Raw genomic sequence first — 21,020 nt, forward strand, 5'->3', positions numbered from 1 at the left:
TTCAGATTCTTCTGTTTTTAGTCACAGTCGGCTTTTGAAACCTAAGGGCCGTCACAAACTGAACAACTTCATTGAAGTAGAATGGACTCACTGTACACTGCATGTCTCTGGTCCCCGCTGGAGCATGCACACAGCTCTGAAGCCCCTGTACACTCAGTGGTGACCATCTGTTGCCCTCCCAACTCACCTCTACCTATCCCTTTGCGGTCCCTCCACCCCCTCTCACCCACCCCCACCACTGCGGAGGCATAGATCTGCTTTCTGTGCTACAAAGTAATTTGAATTTTCTTGAATTTTAGATGAAGTGTACAGTTTTTCTGTCTGGTGTCTCTCAACGTAATTATTTTAATAGCCACATGGTTGCATTTTCTTGTGTGAATGTATCACACTTTATCCCTTCAACTGTTGATGGGCATTTGCATTTTCCCCTTTTTGCTATAATACTTCCATGAACATTCATGTACAAGTCTTTGTATGGACATATGCCATCCCTAGTCTTGGTTACATACCTATGACCGTATATGACATGTTAATAAATGTACACTCTTTCTGGTTGTTTCGTCTTTTGTATGCCGGGGATCAAGCCTAGAGCATCACACATGCTAGGCAAGCACTCTACCTCAGCCCCTCTTTCTGGGTTTAAGAGCAAGCTTAGTCTGCGGATTGTATCATAAAGAACATAGGACATAGGACAGGAAGGAAGTTAAGAGACCTGACATTAATGTCAGCAAGCAAAAAAGGAAAATCTTTATTTCCACCTTCCCATCTATAACAATGAGGTTAGAGTCACTGGGCAACTCCTTCCAATTCCAGGACTTCAGCTCAGAGTTCAGTTCCACATAAACTGTTTAAAAAAAAAAAAAAAAGCCAGACATGCAAGGTGCCTTGCATCTTTAATCCTAGGACTTGAAAGGTTGAGGCAGGAGGATTGCTTTGAGTATCAGACTAGACTGGACTCCATTGTCCAGAGCCATAATTGACCTTTATGCCAACTGAGTAGGGTCTTATGTGTTGTGGGTTTTTTTTAATGGTGACTAGAGGAACACAACACATGCATAAACATGTTACTTCAGTGATATTTTGCTGTGGCTGCTGCCTGAGAAGGACAATTACATATTCCTTTCTTGCCTTCTTGTAGTTTATGATAAAGATAGCACTCACCAACTTCTGCAGAAGCCTCTTCCAGTAATAAGGAACTAATCAGAAAAACTAGCTTGGCTTAAAAATGGAATGCCAGGCATCATCTAAATTCATGCTTTCAAAAACTACCAAAAGGTGATAGAATTTTCATACTATGTTACAGTAATTAAAAGGTAGATATGATCTCTTTTTGTAAGTTTATTTTAAAAAAATGACTAGAAGGATACACCTCAAAAAGTTAATAACTAGTGTAGGTTGTGAGATTATATAATTGATGTTTCTATCTCTGTCCTTCCCCAAATTGTGTATAACAAATTGCATATTTTTGAATTTTATTTCTTTTATGTGCATTGGTGTTTTGTCTGTGAGGATGTCAGATCCCCTGGAACTGTGTTATAGACAATTGTGAGCGGCCACGTGGGTGCTGGGAATTGAACCTGGGTCCTCTGGAAGAGCAGCCAGTGCTCTTAACCGCTGAGCCATCTCTCCAGCCTCCAAATTATATATTTTTATATTCAGGAAAAGTTCATTAAATGACTTTTAAGTCATTTAAGCATAAAATGTCTCTAGACAACAGTTATATAAATGGGTAATTTTATAAGCAGTATACAGTGGTGCCCACTCACACCCCCAGCTCCTTGGTAACTGAAACAGGAGGAATGAGAGTCCAAGGCCAGCTGGGTCACATGTTCAAGAATCTGTCTCGAGGGGGCGGGAGAGATAGATGGCTCAGTGGTTAAGAGAACTTGGTTGCTCTTCCAGAGGTCCTGAGTTCAAAACGCACATGATGGTTCACAACCATCTAGAGTAAGATCTGATTCCCTCTTCTGGCATAAAGTCATACATAGAGATAGAGCACTTATATAAATAAATAAATAAATAAATAAATAAATAAATAATTTTTTTAAAAAAAATAATCTGGCTGGGCGGTGGTGGTGCACACCTTTAATCCCAGCACTCGGGAGGTAGAGCCAGGCGGATCTCTGTGAGTTCGAGGCCAGCCTGGTCTACAGAGTGAGTTCCAGGACAGGCTCCAAAGCTACACAGAGAAATCCTGTCTCGAAAAACCAAAAAAATAAAAAATAAAAAATAAAAAGAATCTGTCTTGAAAATGTGTGTGCGTGATAATTTAAAATAATTATGCCAAATAGGTAAAAATGTATAAATGGTTAAGTTCAGCATGCATGTACTTCACACGTTTGTTAATACGTGGGCATAAAAAAAAATGTCTGATGGATGGCTACAGTAATATAATAGATTGCATGAAGGGGAAAAAAAAAACACAGAAACGACAGGAGAACCCAAATTCAAACTGAAGGGGACATCTGCCACTGAGGGTGGAAAGGGAGATCTCAAGAGCAAGGACACATCGCTGGCAGGTTCTTCGGGCAATCTTCCTGGCTGAAGTAGTCCTAGAGTGGGAGAGAGCTCGTGAACATGGGGGGCAGTACAGCAAATAAGAGAAGACATGGACCCTTCCGGGAGGGAACAGGGAAGAGAGAAAAGAAGGCCCCGCCGCTGGGCGCTTCGCGGGCTGAGTCCTGGAGCCTCTAGGGCGGTGTCCAGCCCAGACCAAGGGTTCTGTTGGTTTTGTGGAACAAATGGGTGACAAGGCTCAACAGAGAGCTGAGGGGGCATAGCAGGAGGGGTCTCCAAGGTCTCCTGAGGGGAGGCCATGCACAGCAGGTGGAGACCGGAGCCCTCGTCTACACTGGCTCCAATTTACACCTATGTCTATTAGACTCTTCTTTCTGTATTTAGAAGTAAAATTATTTTAAAAAGGATCCAATATTAAAGATGTTAAAAAATACATGTCCTATCTCTTAATATTTGATTCCTTCTGAATTCAAATGAAAGAAAATAATTCCTGTGCCATTTGAACCCTTTTCCCCAAGCCAGCAACAAGTGAGCCAAATTGAATGATGTCCTTTGGAAGTAGTTCATTCAGTCGGAGAGAGGAGCCGTTCATGTCTGCCTGAGCACTGACTGTCTGCCTCGGTTCCCATCCAAGTGGTCCGTGGTGTCAGAGCTGCCGTTCCAGATCAGCTATGGTGGGGCTATTCCCACCTGCAAAGTAAACAAAAGCCACAAGCCCGCTTCCCCCATCAGAGCTGGGTTATTAAGCATCAGCCAGCAGACCACTGATCCCTTAGCATATTCATCATGGTCCTCTGTCTTCCATTCCTTTGCATTGCCTAAGACTCAGTAAGGACAAGGACCCTGGTCTGTCATGCTTACAATTATATTTCCAGAATCTGGCACCTGCCTGGCATACGGTTAGTGTTATATATTTGTTGAGCCAGTGTGTTCTATACATAACTAGTCAGCAAGCCCTTGAGCTCCCTGGACTAACCTCATAATCATCCGGGTTGTCCACCAAGCAGAGGCAGGAAGAGAAGTGTTTTACTGCCCCTCCCCCTCACTCACTCTTCACTGACTAACGTTTGTGGTTTGATAAAGTTCACTGACCGTGTCAGGGTTGCAAAGCACTCGGGAGGCAGAGGCGCTGCCCCTCTCTGTGAGTTTGAGCCAGCCTGGTCTACATAGTGGGTTCCAGGACAGCCAGGGCTATGGAGAGACACATTGTGTCAAAAAAAGAAAAAAGGAGAAAGAAAGGAAAGAGAAACCAAAAAAAGAAAGAAAAAGAAACCAGTTATGGAAAAACGAAGTCAGTTTTATTTCATTTATAAAATAAAAATTTTGAATGAACTGTCCTTACATTCAGAATTATGATTATTTGATATTTGAATTTAACTGAGCATCCTGGGCTTTAATTGGCTAAATCTGGCAGTACCAGCCCTTTTGAGTCCATAAGTTAGTACCCAGTGAAGTTGAAGATAGGATGACTTAGCAATTCCATTCCAAATAGAGACCACAGGAATCCTTGCTCCTGTGCACCGGGAGATAAGAATGTGCTCCGCGTAATTGTTTGCAGTAGCCCTAAACAGAAAACCACCCAAAAGTCCACCAACAAGAGAATGGAGCCCGGTGTGGTGGCCTTTAATCCGAGTACTCAAGCCCGTCTAATCTACAAATCCAGTTCCAGGATAACCAGGGCTACCCAGGGAAAACCTGTCTCAAAACCAAACAAACAAACAAAAACCCCAAGAGAACAGATAGAGTACTGAATATTCACACAGAGAGACACTACACAAAGATCGGAATGCTCACAAACGGGACGCTGGTTAAGAAGAGCAGGTGAGAGGTGACAGCTACTTAGAAGGCTGATGTAGAAAGGTCTCTCGAGCTCAAGAGTCTGGAGTCAGCAACACAGACCCAGCTCAAGAAGGAAGAGAGGAGCTAGAGGGATGGCTGGGTGGTAAGAGAATACGCGGCTCTTCGAGAGGACCCAAGTTCAGTTCCCCAGCACCCACACGGGGTGGCTTGCGGCTGATCGTAAACCCAGCACCAGAGAATCTGATGCAGCCCCACCCCAAACATACAAAGAAATTTAAATGGAAAAAAAAAAAACTTTGAAAAAAGAGAAGAGCCTCAGGTGGTGGCACTTGTCCTTAATCCCAGCACTAGGAAGGCAGAAGCAGATGAATTTCTGTGAGTTCAAGGCCAGCCTGGTCTACAGGGAGTGTTTGAGGACAGTCAGAGCTACCTAGTGAAACGCTGTCTCAAAAAACCCAAATAAACAAATCCATTAAATGAAAATTAAAAATCAAAAGAAAAAGAAACCAGTTACAGAAAAATAAGATCAGTTTGACTTCATTTATAAAACATCAAGACCTTAAGGACTAAATATTATGTTGTTCATAGATGGACACATGATTGTCATGGTTAACTTTGGCCATCAACTTGCTTGGATCTGGCACTGACTGTAAGGGTATTTCTTGGAAGGGTGACTTGAAGGAGGTGGACCCTCCCCAAGAGTAGGTATCGGTGTATGAAGAGTGCGGAGTAGTGCTGCTGTTCCCTGCCCCCTTCACTTCTCCCTGGTGAGGGCCTCTACCTTCTTGCTGCCACTGCTGCTACCATCTTTCACTGAAATCAGAGCCAGCTTCATGTTGTCCAATGCAGGACTAACAGTAATCCTGCAGGCCTTCCGGATAAGCTTGGGTTACTGAGGCAACTAGTCTCATGGAATGAACAGCTAGCTGTAGGGTTCTCAGCCTCTGCAGGATGCAGACACTTGTTGGTCTACTCAGCCAGAACTGTGGAAGGCAATCTGATAAGTAGTTTTATAAGAATATTCGCCAGGCAAAGTCATGCTGGGATCAAGAAAAACGGGCCTTGGCAGTTCGTGTTCCTGGAGTTGTATCCATGCCAGTGGATGTCCACACAATCCAGAAGAGAATTTGACATTGCTGCTGCCGCTGTTGCTGTTATAACAATGGCGCACACCGCTGCTACTGTTTCTGGGATTACCATTTCATAATTGCTTACTACAGCTAGCACAGTGGAGACCCTGGCAACAAAAGTAGCTACTACAGTTAATTAATCTTTCATTCTATTGGGCATGATAAATTTAATTCAGTAGTTATATACATCTCGACTGGCTTTGAAAATTATAAATTTATAAACTCTAGTTGCTTTTGGGATACTATCTTACAGGGACTCCAATGTACAGTATGGCTCATTAAGGAAGGGAATGGCTCAGTTGCCTTTAGCCTACTGGCTATGGGTGAGATAGGACCTCTGTTGGTCTTTTCTGTATTGAACACACAGATTGCAAGCCCAGTGCCACTTTGAGATCCTTGGCAGCAATTAACCATACAGCTCACACACGATTGAGCCGGTATGATAATGAGTATTCAGAGACGGGTAATTCCTGGGGGGCACTCACCAACCTAAGACAGAGCACCTGTGTGGCCTGGGCAGGCGTCTCCATGATGGGTAAGGTAACCTGCTGACGTCCCACGCAACCCAAGTCAGAAGCTCATTTTTTAATAAAAGGGGGACCTGCAGGGCCCTGGCCCCGGTTTTGGGTAACTGTTGCCTTGCTTGTGGACCTTGACCTTGATATCCTCCCAATGCTAATTCCCTGCCAGGTTCCACCCTCCTGAATGCTTAAGGGAAGTTCCTTGTCTGTGCATTCTGAATAATGGGCGTTAACAGCTTAGATGAAAGATTGTAAAACATTAGTAGCAAACTTCTGCCCTCCAGGGTCCTCCCATTGTGCTGTAAGCCTGTAATTAAGACCTCCTACCCCCTTCAAGAAATGACATTTGACATTTAAAATTATATATATATATATATAATTAAAAAATAAATAAATCTGACATTCATAGATTTATGGGACATGACTAACAAAAAAAAAAAAAAAGAATATTCATTCTAAGTGTTCTGTGCTTCTAAATAACCCTGCCTCATACAGTGGTTAAGCTGAAAAGGAAAAAAACAAAATGGGAGTGAGAAGCCAAAAGGAGATGATTACCTCTATCACAGAATAGGTTAGAGAGGATCACGGGGAGCCATTGTGCCATCAAGTGCCTCACTGAAGCCATATTTAAGTTAGATGAAATTATAGAAGTGTGTTTGATTTTCTCCCCTTAAATTGGCATACATATATGTATGAAGCATTACATAATGAATATCAAGGAAATGAGATGTACTGAGCCTTCTTCCTTATCAAAGGGAAGGCAAATGTCAGTAGATCTTCTTTCACACAGACTTAGCTTACCTTTTGGCTCTTTTCTTTATCCAACTATATACATAGATTGGAGCTCTTGAGATTGCTGTTTGTAAGTGGGGTTTTCCTGTCCCAACCACCAGCTCCAAAATAATCACAGAGGCTTAACTACAAATGCTTGGCTGATAGCTCAGGCTTGTTACTAACTAGCTCTTACAACTTAACCCATGGCCATTACCTCTATTCTATTTTGTAAGTCTGACTCATTCTGCATCTGGCTGGCGACTCCTAATTCTGCCCTTCTCCTTCCCAGCATTCTCAGTTTGGCTCTCCCGCCTAACCTTATTCTGTTCAGCAATTGGCCAGTCAGCTTGTTTATGAAACCAATCATAGCAACAAATATTCACAGTGTACAAAGGGATTATCCCACAGCATTTCCCACTTTTTTATAATTAAAAAGGAAGGTTTTAACCTTAGCATAGTAAAAATTATATACAACAAAAAGACTTATCAAGCCAGGTAGTGGTGGCACATACCTTTAATCCCAGCACTCGGGAGGCAGAACCAGGTGGATCTCTGTGAATTCGAGGCCAGCCTGGTCTACAGAACAAGATCCAGGACAGGCACCAAAACTACAGAAGGAAACTCACCCCCCCCCAAAAAAAAAAGAGTTATCAAGTAAGAATTACAGTTACAATATCCAGTCTACTTGTATTTGGCAAAAAATAGAGAAAACACTCTATTATCTATCCTATTTTGGTGAGTCCAAAGTTTTATATACCTAATTTGCTTTTTATCATAACTAAGGAAAACTGTAAGTTAACTATTTAGTCTTTAACTCCATCAAAGACCCCAGAAGGATGAAATGTTACCTAATGACAAGAACATCTTGCTGCCTGGACAGTCACCCAAAGTTCCTCTGCAACATTGGGACATCCAACTCTGGCCTACAGGCCTAGCATATCTGGCAGACTTTCCTGTGAAGCAAGGAATTCTGAAAGACTGTCCTACCTTGTCTTGGCAAAGTTTGGCAGTCACTTTCTTCAGTGCCCTGCTGGTCCAGTTTGGACAGTATCTGCTGTGGGATGGTCTTTCTGTACGCTATGAATATATATTGCTACTATTGGTTAATAAAGAAGCTGTTTTGGCCTATGGCAGCAAAAGACATAGCCAGGCAGCAAGTCCAAGAGAGATACAGGGAGAAGAAATCAGAGAGATGCTGCAAGCTTCCAGGGGAGCAAGATGTAATAGAACACAGGTAAAGCCACGAGACACGTGGTGATACATAGATTAATAGAAATGGCTTAATTTAAGATGTAATAGCTAGCAATAAGCCTGAGCCACAGACCAAACAGTTTGTAATTCATATTAAGCCTCTAAATGATTATTTTATAAAAACAGCTGCTGCCTGCATGGGACTGGATGAGACCGATAAACTTCAGTCTACAAGTATCTGTCACCAATCGAGGCAAGGGCAGTTTCTTTGCCCACATGGCTAGCTTTTGCCATACAGAAAATAAATTCCATATGGAGTTTCTTCGATGCCCATCACATTCTCTGAAGTAGACTGGTGATGGCAGGAGCAGATGTGTCTCACTGCCATGAAAAGCCTTAGGTTATTAGACACATTAAATGCCATATCTTGTAAGTCTTTGAAGACCATCTATTTATCTAGATATATCTATGTATGACCTAGGAAACATACCTAACATGACTATAAGTTTGACTATTATAGATGACTATTAATCTGTATTTCTTAATTATACATTACATTTTTAAATGAGTTGTATAAGCACAATATCCTAAATAAGAGTAGAAACGCACAGTATAACAAAATTAACTTTAAATTTGTATCAATAACCCAAAATCCATACCAATGTAAAATATTTAAGACTAGTATCTACTTCCAGAATCTACTTTTAGTTTAAAAGTAGATTAGATAATCTACCCTTTCATCTTATCATTTCTATATCCCCCCTTTTTCTTTTCAGAAAGAGATCCTTGAATCTGATACCCTTTGTTTGTCTTTTTTCTTGACCATTACCAATAACAACTTGTAACCAACCCCTCTTAAATGCTAATAAATATCCATAACCCATCTTTTGGGAATGTGGATGTAGTTCTCTAGACTGCTTCCTGTTGATCATGGGTGCTGTTATCTTTGATGGACGCTGAGAAAATTCAGGATTATGGTCAAGTCCTGGCTGGAGTATTCTGTGAGGCTGGATCATCTCAGCCAGCAGCCTTAAAGCTGTTCTGGATAAAGAATTCTGAGGAGACTGTAACAGGGGCATTTTGAAATGCTGGATCACTTGGGCCATCTGTTTTCATCAATGTTTGGCCCCCTTGTTCTGAAAATACATAAACTTTAAAGGTAACATATGTATTTGCATCAATATAAAGACTGCATTATACACAAGTCAGCCAAAGATGATTTTTTGTTATGTATTTGAGCAGGTAAAATATACATCACATGTCTTATAGTTCTTTTAAGTTTATTCCTTTATGTCTGCAGTCAGGATTTCAGGGGGTATTCCTTGAACAAACCTAATTTTCTTTAACCCAGAATTAATCTACAGCCTCTCATTTCCTGTGGAAATAAAAGCATAACCTCTTCCACAAAGTAACACATCTTTTGACTTAAATTTTGAAGTCAAGATATTTTTAAAATATATAGGTTGGTTAAATCTAGCAGTTTTCATAATCCAGTGTCTCTTAGCCAAAAAATTCAAAGACAACACAATAACATACAGGATCCAGATGCTCTGTGTATTCCCCATCTTTATGTGGCTTATTTTTTTTTCTTTTACTGTATTCCCTTTTTAAGGACTTTATTTTTTTTCTTTTCTCTCCCAAGCTTATGTATATTTTTAAACACACTGTAACCTGTTTAGAGATTTTGTTCTGTCTAAATCTATCTTCACTGTGTATCTGTAACCTTTTCTGTCTGCATGAGCAAAACCCCTAAGCCTGCCATGTGGCGTGTGGCTGGGAGATGCCTTTCTGCACTATGGCCTGTGTGAGAGACTGCAGGACACTATGTGGCTTAGCTAATGGCATGCTGGCAGTTGCCAGGAGATGTGTCTCTGTACCGCATCAGGTATGAGACACAAGACTAGGAGGTTGCATCTAGTCCCGTTTCTGTGCATTTAGAACCTTTTAAAAAAAAAAAAAAGCTTTCTCAGGCTTTACATGGATGTATGTAGCTCTGGACATTGAGCATCATGTGTAGGTGGAGTTTTCCTGTCCCAACCACTAGCTCCAGAATAACCACATAGAGACTTAATATTAATTACAAATGCTCAGCCGATAGCTCAGACTTGTTACTAACTAGTTCTTATAACTTATTCTATGTGGTACCCTGAGGCTTTTTGTCTCATTTTGTGTATCCAACTCATTCTGAGTCTGGTTGGCAACTCCTAACTCAGCCCTTTTCTTTCCCAGCATTCTCAGTTTGGCTCTCCCACCTAACCTTATTCTGTTCAGCTATTGGCCAGTCAGCTTCTTTATTAAACCAGTCACAGAGACCAATAATTCACAGTGTCCAAAAGGATTGTTCCACCGCACCTGTTCTCCCATCTCAATAAGCTGCCTCAATCGTACAAAGAACTCTATTCATGTTGAATTCTGAAGCACACCCATTTCAAATATGAGTGGGTTTATTCTACCTGCACTGTGTGATTCACAAAGCCCCTGTGTGGTGGTATTGTGTTCCCCAAAATATTGTGTACTGTAATAAATTTATCTGGGGTCAGAGAACAGACAGCCACTAGATACAAAGGCTAGAAAATGGTGGCACTCACACCTTTAATCCTAGCATTCCAGAGATAGAAATCCCTCTGGATCTCTGTGAGTTCAAGGCCACATTGGAAATAGCCAGGCATGGTGACACACACCTTTAATCCCAGAAAGCCAGCCTTTAATCCCAGGGAGTGGTGGTAGAAAGTAGAAAGATATATAAGGCGTGAGGACCAGAAACTAGAGGCATTTGGCTGGTTAAGCATTTGGCTGGTTAAGCTTTCAGGCTTTGGAGCAACACAGTTCAGCTGAGAGCAATTGGGATGAGGACACAGAAGCTTCCAGTCTGAGGAAACAGGACCAGCTGAGGAATTGGCAAGGTGAGATAGCTGTGGCTTGTTCTGTCTCTCTGACCTTCCAGTATTCACCCTAATAACTGGCCTCGGGTTTGATTTTATTAATAAGAACTTTTAAGAATCCTGCTACACCCCTGCTTGAAGGTTCAGGCTTCCACATCCTTTATAGAGATTGTTCTAGAAGGGGATGGAGCGATGGCTCCATGGTTAAGAACACTGGCTACTCTTCAAGAGGACCTGGGTTTGAGTCCCAGGACCCGCAATCATCCATAACTTCAATCCCAGGGAATCTAACATCCTTTTTTGACCTGCACAGGCTCCAGGCACACATGGTACACAGACATACATGCAGGCAAAATATCCAAACATATAAAATAATAATAAATATTATATGAATAATAAATATAATATAATGAAATATATTAATTTTTTTCAAAAAAAGATTATTCCAGAGTTTGCACATGATAGGTTGGGTTAGTGACTAGGATGTAGCTCAGTGGTAGAGCCCTTGCCTAGCATTCCCCCGGCCCTGGTTTGATACTGGGTCACACCTTCTCTGACCCCTCTAGCAATAGAAATGCTTTTCCCCATCTGTCAGCTCACTGGAGTTGAGAGAACCGAAGTTCATACACAATGAAGAACTGGAACTACAAGATTCTCAAAATGGATTCACTTCATCTGATATTAAAAGATCATAACCAACTTTAGAACAGCATGTTCCCCTCCCATAGAGTGCCCTGCAAGCCGCCCTCCAAGGACACCAGGACTACACAGTGTTTGCAGATACAAAGCGCAGCAAACTGACACTGCATGGTTTAACAAAGCATGTCCATTTGAAAAATAAAGGAGAAAATATCAACTTTATGCCCTGTTGTTGTTAGTTACTCAGGCTCATTCTAAAGTTGGTTGATTAAACCAAAATACAAATGCATCACACTGTGGGGGTGGGCAGGAATCCCCCAAGTCTTATACTAGCTCATCTCTGTTCAAGGTCCTGAGTTCAATCTCCAAGAAAAAGATCTTTTTTTTTTTTTTTTTAAAGATGATATCTTTCCCTAGCTGGCTTTGAACTTTGAACTCTTGGACTCGATCCTCCTGACGCAGGCTGAAATAGCTGAGACTACAGGCGTGTATACCACAGTGACTGCTTCAACAACTGCGTCTTAATACATAGCAAAAATGACAAGAAACATTGTCCCAGTTTTTGTCAACTGGACACAGACCTAGACATATGTGAGAAGAGGAAATCCCAGTAGATTGATCTGTGGGTATGTCTGTGGGAGTTGTCTTCTTAATTGCTGGTGGATGTGGGTGGAAGGGTCCAGCCCACTATTGACAGTGCCATTCACGGGCTGGGGGATCCTGCAGTGGATAGGAGAGGTAGCTCAGCAACCTAAGAAAGCAAGTCAGAAAGCAGTATTCCTCCATGTTTCTGCTTCGGTTCTGGCCTCCAGGTTTCTGCCATGAGTTCCTACTCCGGCTTCCCTTAGTGAGGGACTCTGAATTCGGAGAGGTAATAAACTCTTTTCCTCCCCAAGTTGAGTGTGGTCATGGTGTTCATCACAGCAACAGAGACTAAAGTAGGACACGTATGTAACCACAGATATATTTAGAAACTCTGGATTCATGCAGGAATGTCAAATGTTATTGAGACCCCCTCCCCGCCTCGATCCTCCTCCTCTCTCAGAGAAGCAGTCCAAATGCTCATCAAGTAAGAGAGAGGTGTCCATGCTGCAAGTGATAGTTTGTCCTTGGATGTGGTGCAGGTTAGAAGTGTAAGTTCAGTTTAAAAATTCATCTAATGGCGGATTCCAAAGAAAAGAATAAGAGAAGGAATTAGAAAAGAAAACCTGACACCATGGTTCTCCGTTTTTTTTTTTTCCTCCACACCCAGGAAATAAATCTGTTGTTACAATTACTCAATAAGAAAATGGAAAGAAATATTAAAACAACCTTCTTATTAATATGATTGGAAATGAATGGTGCTTTCTTGTGGGGAGGAGAGGGAAAAACCAATGTCTTAAAAATAATAAACACAGCCGGGCGGTGGTGGCGCACGCCTTTAATCCCAGCACTCAGGAGGCAGAGCCAGGCGGATCTCTGTGAGTTCGAGGCCAGCCTGGGCTACCAAGTGAGCTCCAGGAAAGGCGCAAAGCTACGCAGAGAAACCCTGTCTCGAAAAACCAATAATAATAATAATAATAATAATAATAATAATAATAATCAACACACAATGGGTTTTCTTCAGCTGCTGCCATGTCGGAGTCCTCAAGGTAACATTTTCCCTACGGAGCTGGTGTCCACTGTGGGCGCTTGGAAAACGCACTTGTTTGCAAATGACCTACACCCTCTATGGCCACCAGTCTTGCCAACAGTTATAGACTAATAAACACTTGTAGGAAATATTTGTTGGGCACCTGCCGAGGGCAAAGTGTTTTGTCTAGTGCCATGGGAATGCAGAGATGGGTCACATGATGCCAGACGGGAGATGTGGATAGGTGAATGAGAGCAGTCAGAGGCTCATATTTGAAGCTTCCTAAATGAGGGGAAATTTCAGCTGGGCCTTGAAAAATATCAGTGCAATCTAGATCATTTTTCTTTCTTCAAAATCCAACACTTCTCACTTCTCCACTAGAGTCTGGGTCTATTCCACTCACTGATCAAAGGTCCTGTTTTTCATTACATTTTTTGGTTTTATGTAGTCCTGAAATCTTCAATCTTTGTGGTTTTTTTTCTTACCTTTTTTAAAAACTTTATTCAGAGGCCTTACCACACTTTCAAATCTCCTCTAGAAATGAATCTTTAAAATATCTATTGCTTTCCCCTCTATCTATGTGATAAAAATAGGGAAGATTGAGAAGGACAGGGACATAAGTGGTAAGATGTAGTGTTCCTCCATGAAACTAAGTCACTTAACTACTCAAAATACAGAAAAGAAACCTTCTAATTAAGTTAAATAAAGCATTAGTTTTATTGGTGATCAAAAAAGCATATCAGGAACATTCTCCCATGGGTTTGACATAATTTGATGAATCATAACGTCATGACTCACTGAATCATAAAAAGAACTCATGATTTGGAAGATTGGAGCTGGAGAGTGTTGATGGGAATGTCTAAGACATGTTAGCTGGGAGACAGTTAATAAAAACACTAATAATGAGAGGTGATTTGGTGGTGTTCAGTCTAAAATGCTAACAACATGATCATAATGTAGTATAATACAATATTTATACAATATGCAATATATTAAATGCTAATATATTGGGATTGTATTTGTTTTTTATTTTAATTTGTGTTTATATATGGGTGTTTTGCCTGCATATATGTCTGTACCACCATGTGCCCAGTACCTCTGAAGGCCAGAAGAGGATGTCAGATCCCCTGAACTAGAGTTCCAGGTGGTTGTGAGTCACTATGTGGGTGCTGAGAATTGATCCTAGGTTCCCTAGAAGAAAAGCTAGAACTCTTAACCAATGAGCCATTTCTTAGACCCCTAAATTGTATTTATAATGGTGGGTTTTCTTTTGGGAGCAATTTAGCAATATGGATCAAGACTTCTTTTAAAAAGTTGGGTGTAGTGACACACACCTTTAATCCTAGTGCTGGCGAGGCAAAGGCAGGCGGATTTCTGTGAGTTTGAGGCCAGGTTGGTCCACACAAAGAGTTTCAGGGCAGCCAGAGCTATGTAGTGAGACCCTCTCTAAAATAATTTTTTTTAATTATCATTTTTTAAGTTATTTGATCCCAAGAGTTTGAAGACTAGCCTGGATAACACAGCAAATAAGACTCTGTGCAAGTGTGTGGGGGTTATGTATCATCTACCTATTTATCTGTCTATCTATCATAGTCTTCAAATTTTTCAGACTTACTTATTTTATATGTATGAATGCTTTGCTGCATGTCTTTGCTTGCACCAGACGCATGCCTGGGGCCCAAGGAGGTCATAAGTAGGCATTGTATCCTCTGAAACTGAAATTATTGGTGGTTGTGAACTGCCATGCAAGTTCTGGAAACAGAACCTGGGTCCTCTGCAAGACAAGCAAGTGTTCTTAATCAGTGAGTCATCTTTCTCGACCCTCTATCACGGTCTTAATCTATAACAAGTACATAATAAAGAGATCGAAAGGAAGCAGACCCCACAGAGTTGTTTTCATAGTGGGGCACAATGATGGTAGGCTTTTGTTGCTGACTTTTGTATTTTTCAGTATTTTACAAATGTTTTTTTTTTTACCAGAACAGCAATTACTTTATGTAGAGAAAAAAAAATGCTGTAGTTCTTTTTTGTTTGTTTGGATTTGCCACCCCAGATTAATTAATAAAGAACAGCAAAAAGAAGGGTTAAGAGAAGCTAATGGGGGGGGTAACAAGACAAAACATGGTGCTTCCCTTTCTACAAAGAGGTAGAAGTCATTTGGGTTTTTTATTGGTATGATCAAATAAACAAAGAAAGAATTTATAAAAAGCTCTCAGGAACTTGCTAGCAGAATCAGAGGAAAGTCTACCTTTTAAAATCCCGGGAGATAAGAGCGAAGGAAAGCAAAGTCTGTGGACGACACAACCAACGCGAAAAGAAACAGCAGGCACACACGAAAACAGCGACAAAACCGGCAGCGGGAGACCGAGCATGATAAATTTAGTTATTAAATTTAGATTCCCTATTAATAGAAAAAGCCTCTCAGATTGTGTTAAAAATTAAATCCAATACTTTGCCGCTGCTCATAAAAAATGCATCCAAATAAAACAACATCAAAACACCGCAAAGACGGCAATAGGTAAAAATGCAGCGAGCTCGCAAGCTCGAAACAAGTTCAAGATCACAGCACCAGTAAATTAAAAGAGAATTTAAAGCCGGAAATCTGGAAAAGGGATCTTCGTTTATAGACATTAGACACACACGCACAAAAGACAAGTGGCAATGGACACAATTCACAGAACGGAAAACACGATTAGCTCGTCGTGAGAGTGAGAGAGAACCAGTGAGTGCCTCCGTGTGTCTCGTTTCCCAAACGGGAAGAACACTGCGCTTCCTTTCAGTGAGCGAAGTGGGGCCTGCTGCTAGATACAGACAACTGAACGTGAGAGAATGATGCTGTGTCCCTCAGGCCAAGGACCACCATCCTCTTCTTCTGTTAGCAGCAGGGCTCACGTAACTGACAGGTAAAAAGATGAAAGCGGCCAGAATCTCTCCATCATGCACAGACAGCATTTCCTGCTGCAACGTGGCACACTTGCACTGACTTTGCGTATGTATAAAGGAACCTATATTGCATTCAGCCTCTGACGTTTTTGCCCCTCTTTGGCCCTTGTGGTATAGCCTATTCTACCTTGATTCTTACTGCCCGAAGGAACCAAGAAAAGGCAAAACAAAACAAAACAAGAAAAATACTGTGTTCTGTTTAATGAATTGGAAAAACTTATGGGAGAAAATGATCATTTCAATAAGAAGGTTGCGTGAAATGGTAACCACATGGAAACATACCATCCAGATGGATTGTGGGCACCTCTAAATGTTAAAATATGAGTTCAAGGCCAGCCTGATCTACATAGCAAGTTCCAGGAAAGCCAGGGCCACATAGAGATACCCTGTCCAAAATATATATATATATATATATATATATATATATATATATATATATTATAAATAATAAATACAAGGTTTTTAAAAGAAAATACAATAAAAATATTGTCATGGCCATGACTAAGTTAGGCAAAGATTTCTTTATGTGTTTTGCTTTGTTTTAGACAGGCTATCTAATTATCTAGTCCTGGCTGGCCTGGGCTGTACTTTTTAGACCAGGCTGGTTTTGCATTCCTAGAGCAGGCCATCTTCCTGCCTCAGTCTCTCAAGTGCTGGGATTACAAGGGTGAGCAAGCATGCCTGGTTTAGGCAAAGATTTAGTAAACCGAGCACGCACTGAACAAAGCAGAGGGAACAATCTGACTGAATTATATAAAACAAAGACGCGCCGATCAGTAAAAGAGTCACTTTAAGCCTGTGAGAGCAAAGAGTAGAAAAAGACACCTGCACATATATTGGACAAAAGACTTTTATTCAGCATATGGGAAAAAACCAAATTTATAATTCAAAAAAGAAAAACTAAATAATATAAGTAGAAAAATGGACAAAAACTTCATTCCTTCATTAAAGAGAATAATCAAACAGTCAAAAAAAGTATAAAGATGTTACTGGCTTTTAGTTAACAGGAAAAAAGTAAACTACGGCCAAATGTGATTATGACCTTAATTTAAACCTTAAAATGAAAAGGGTGAACTTTCTGCTCTATCTGGAGCATGGGCAGCTCCCAAACATTGCTGGAAGTAGAGATGAGTGTTCTGGAAAATGGGTGGCTTTAACAGCCAAAGCCAAACATAAACATAAACATTTCTGTGACCCATTAATCCTATGTCTAGATAGACACTGAGCAGAAACACGTATGTTATTCAAAGGCTGCATACAAGAACGTTCATAAGCAGCGCTGTTCATAACAACTTTAAGCAATCCTCACCTCCCCTCCCTCCGCCAGCTGATGCATGGTGGAACATTCATACAAAGGAATACCATACAGAAAAGAAAAATCTGGAACACAGAAAAATCTTGTAGGTGTTCAGACCCTGAGGCTAGGTGTCGTCTCTGTGGTCCCAGTCTGGTGCTGGAGTCCTAGAGGGTTTCCGGAGGGCTCTTGGTCTTCAGTCTACACTGGAACCCAGAAGAAGACTGATTCAACACTGGCCGCAGCCAGGAGAGAAGAACTTGCCAGTGAGACCGAGGGCGAGCAGGCAAGAGTGAAAGCTTCCTTCTTCCGGATCCTTTAACAAGGGCTGCCACCAGAAGGTGTGTCTGGGATTTAGGGTGTGTCCTCCTGCTTCAAAAATCTGATTAAGAAAATTCCTCAGGAATAAAGAGTTCCAGACCAGCCTGGGCTACACAGACCCTGTTTCAGAAGAAAGGAAGGCAAGCAGGCAGGGAGGGAGGGAGGGGAGAAGGAAGGAAGGAAGGGAGAGAGAGAGAGAGAGAGACAGACTGACTGTCCCCTTATAGGGGCGCTCAGCAGAGCTTGGGTTTCAGTTGACTCCAGATCTAGTTAAATTGACAACCAATATTGGACAGAAGCAGGCATGAAGTCAAGAACCCAGTGACCCGAACCAGAGATCTGGAAGTCAGTCAGTGGGGTTCCCTCCTGCCTCGTTCCCCAAGCCCCAAAGCCTCACTGGTTTACCTGTTCACACAGCCTACCTACTAAAGAGCCTTTGAATTTAACCCCTCCCACCCACCCACCCACCCACTCGCTTGCCATGGCCTCAGTCGGAGCTTTTATTCTCTCCCTCCTCTTTCTGACTTCACTCTGAGCCCTGTCGGCACAGCTGTCCCGGCCAGACTCATCTGAGCGTGCTTTCCCACTTCAAAATTCTTCCGTGGCTGCCCCGAAATGACTGGCTAAAGTTCAAACTCTTTCGCACTGTGTGATTTCCCCTTATCTTCTTTATCTTATCCTCACTTGCTGGTCTTTCCAGTTTTACCTTTGGCTCCTGGAAATCCCACACGCCAACCACACCAGAGTCACCGCGGCTGCCAAACAGGTTAGATAGGATTTCACTTTCCTCCTTGTCTTCCAGCTCCTTTCTTTGGCTGACCCGTGATCCAAAATTCATTCCAAGTCTTCTTTGCCTTGGAAATCTTTGGGGAATTTTATTTATTTGTCTTGAGATAGGGTCTCATTATGTAGCCCAGGCTGTCCTGGAACTCACGCTGTAGACAAGTCTGGCCTCAAACTCACGGAGATCTGCTTTGCCTATGCTTCCCGAGGGCTGAATTAAAGTTGCATGCCACTATGCCTGGCTGGGAATTTTACATAGTATAACCCACCAATTTTCCGTCTTGTTTTTATCACTCACATTAAAGCATGAGCAATTTTCCTATTTGCCAAGGTGCACCTCATATTATCACTTAGCATGCATTATTAAATCCCTGTTTCCTCAGGCAGCACAGAATACTGCCTATAATTCTTACTACATCACTTATCACTCTGTTTTATAAGTGTTTATATGCCCACCTCCCCTATTTGTCCCAGTCCCTGGAGGTCAGAGACTTCAGTTGAATTTATTTCCATATCCTCAGCACAGAGGGGGCAACAGAGTAGAAATTCACTAAATAAAAATGAATGGATAATGGTGCTTGTGTTAGTGCAATAGAATTATGGATAACCTTTTCCCTGTTTTTAATTGCTCAGATATCCTGTACTTATGGCTTATTCTTTAGATTTTTGTTCTGTCTCTCTTTTAAGGCAGGGTCTCACTTTGTGGCCTTGGCTGGCCTAGAACTCATTATGTAGACTAGACTGGCCTCAAACTCATTGAAATTGGTTGCCTCCACCTCCCAAATCCTGGGATTAAAGGTGTGTACCACCAAACCTAGCTTCGATGCTTTTGTTGGTTTTGTGTTTTTCTTTTTAAGAAGTGAATTTTAAATACAACGTTTAGTAGTATCATATTACCTTTATTATTTTAGATGATTTTTGACTTGTAAAATATCTTGACTCCCAATTTTGTGGAATGCATAGATACACAGTAAAGAAAGATTAGAAAAGCCCCTTTCTAGGGCTTTTTCTGACATACATTGTCATGCTTAGTTAAAAGTTAACTCAGTCCTTGACTGACAAGTGTCAAGGTGGCCGCTCCCTGCTTTTTAAAACCACTGCCAGTCTTTGGCCTCTGGGACAAAGTGTTCTATGGTCTTCACACCTGATCAATTGTCCTTGGTGAGTCCTCTTGCCAGACACTGTTAATCTCACCGATCAAGAATAAGACCATACCAAAATTTTTTTTTTTTTTTTTTTTTTTTTTTGTGATATATATTTTTTATTTTACAATACCATTCAGTTCTACATATCAGCCATGGGTTCCCCTATTCTCCCCCCTCCCACGCCCTCCCCTTACCCCCAGCCCACCCTCCATTCCCACCTCCTCCAGGACAAGTCCTCCCCCGAGGACTGTGATCGACTTGGTAAACTCAGTCCAGGGAGGTCCAGTCCCTTCCTCTCAGACTGAGCCAAGTGTCCCTGCATAAGTTCCTGGTTTCAAACAGCCAACTCATGGAATGAGCACAGGACTTGGTCCCACTGCCTAGATGCCTCCCAAACTGATCAAGCCAATCAACTGTCTCACCTATTCAGAGGGCCTGATCCAGCTGGGAGCCCCTCAGTCTTTGGTTCATAGTTCATGTGTTTCCATTCATTTGGCTATTTTTTTTTCAATAATTGAGTAAAACTGAAATTTATTATATGCCACAGTCGTCCTAGGGACCTCCATGCTATATATATAGCCTCTATGGTTCTATGGGTTGTGGTCTGATTGTTCATTTTATATCTAGAATCCACCAATGAGTGAGTACATACCATAACTGTCTTTCTGGGTTTGGGTTACCTCACTCAGGATGATTTTTTCTAGTTCCATCCATTTGCCTGCAAATTTCATGCTTTCATTGTTTTTCTCTGCTGAGTAGTACTCCATTGTGTATATGTACCACATTTTTTTCATCCATTCTTCCGTTGATGGGCATCTAGGTTGTTTCCAGGTTCTGGATATTACAAATAGTGCTGCTATGAACATAGCTGAGCATGTATCTTTATGGTATGTATCAGCATTCTTTGGGTATATGCCCAAGAGTGGGATGGCTGGGTCTTGAGGTAGTTTGATTCCTAATTTTCTGAGAAACCGCCATACTGATTTCCATAGTGGTTGTACAAGTTTACATTCCCACCAACAGTGGAGGAGTGTTCCCTTTGCTCCATATCCTCTCCAACATTGGTTGTCATTGGTGTTTTTGATCTTAGCCATTCTAACAGGTGTAAGGGACCATACCAAAATTTAAAGCCAAATTTGAAGCAAACTTTCATTAAATACTGGCCAGGTGGATGGGCTCTAGCCAGGTCCATACCCAGGCCCAGAATCAAGTATGGCAAGGACTTAAGAAGGAAATCTCATAACCCATTGCATTTCCCATCAGGTCCAATCAGGGGCAAGCATACATCCTGACACATTTCCTACCTACGTATCTCCCACCCACACGTGACCAAGCACATCTGGTGCAGATGGGGCAAACAAACTTGTTTAGGGGAGTGAAAACATGTGACTTGTTATCTCCCATAAACAATAGCCTCCAGCATTTCAGGAACTATCTGTCCTTGGGCAAGGGGCTTGCAGATCAGAGG

General features: G+C 41.6%; 1 long non-coding RNA gene across 1 annotated transcript; it reads right to left on the bottom strand.

Annotated features, from left to right (window-relative positions):
• Positions 1–16,845: 16,845 nt before the first annotated feature.
• LOC143272884 (uncharacterized) lies at positions 16,846–19,624 on the bottom strand. Its single transcript, XR_013050505.1, has 2 exons — positions 18,097–19,624; positions 16,846–17,672 (listed from the first exon to the last, which is right to left on the bottom strand). It is a non-coding gene; the product is annotated as an uncharacterized LOC143272884 (long non-coding RNA).
• Positions 19,625–21,020: the final 1,396 nt, after the last annotated feature.

This window comes from Peromyscus maniculatus, chromosome 4 (genome assembly GCF_049852395.1).
Source record: "Peromyscus maniculatus bairdii isolate BWxNUB_F1_BW_parent chromosome 4, HU_Pman_BW_mat_3.1, whole genome shotgun sequence".
NCBI classification, from domain to species: domain Eukaryota; kingdom Metazoa; phylum Chordata; class Mammalia; order Rodentia; family Cricetidae; genus Peromyscus; species Peromyscus maniculatus.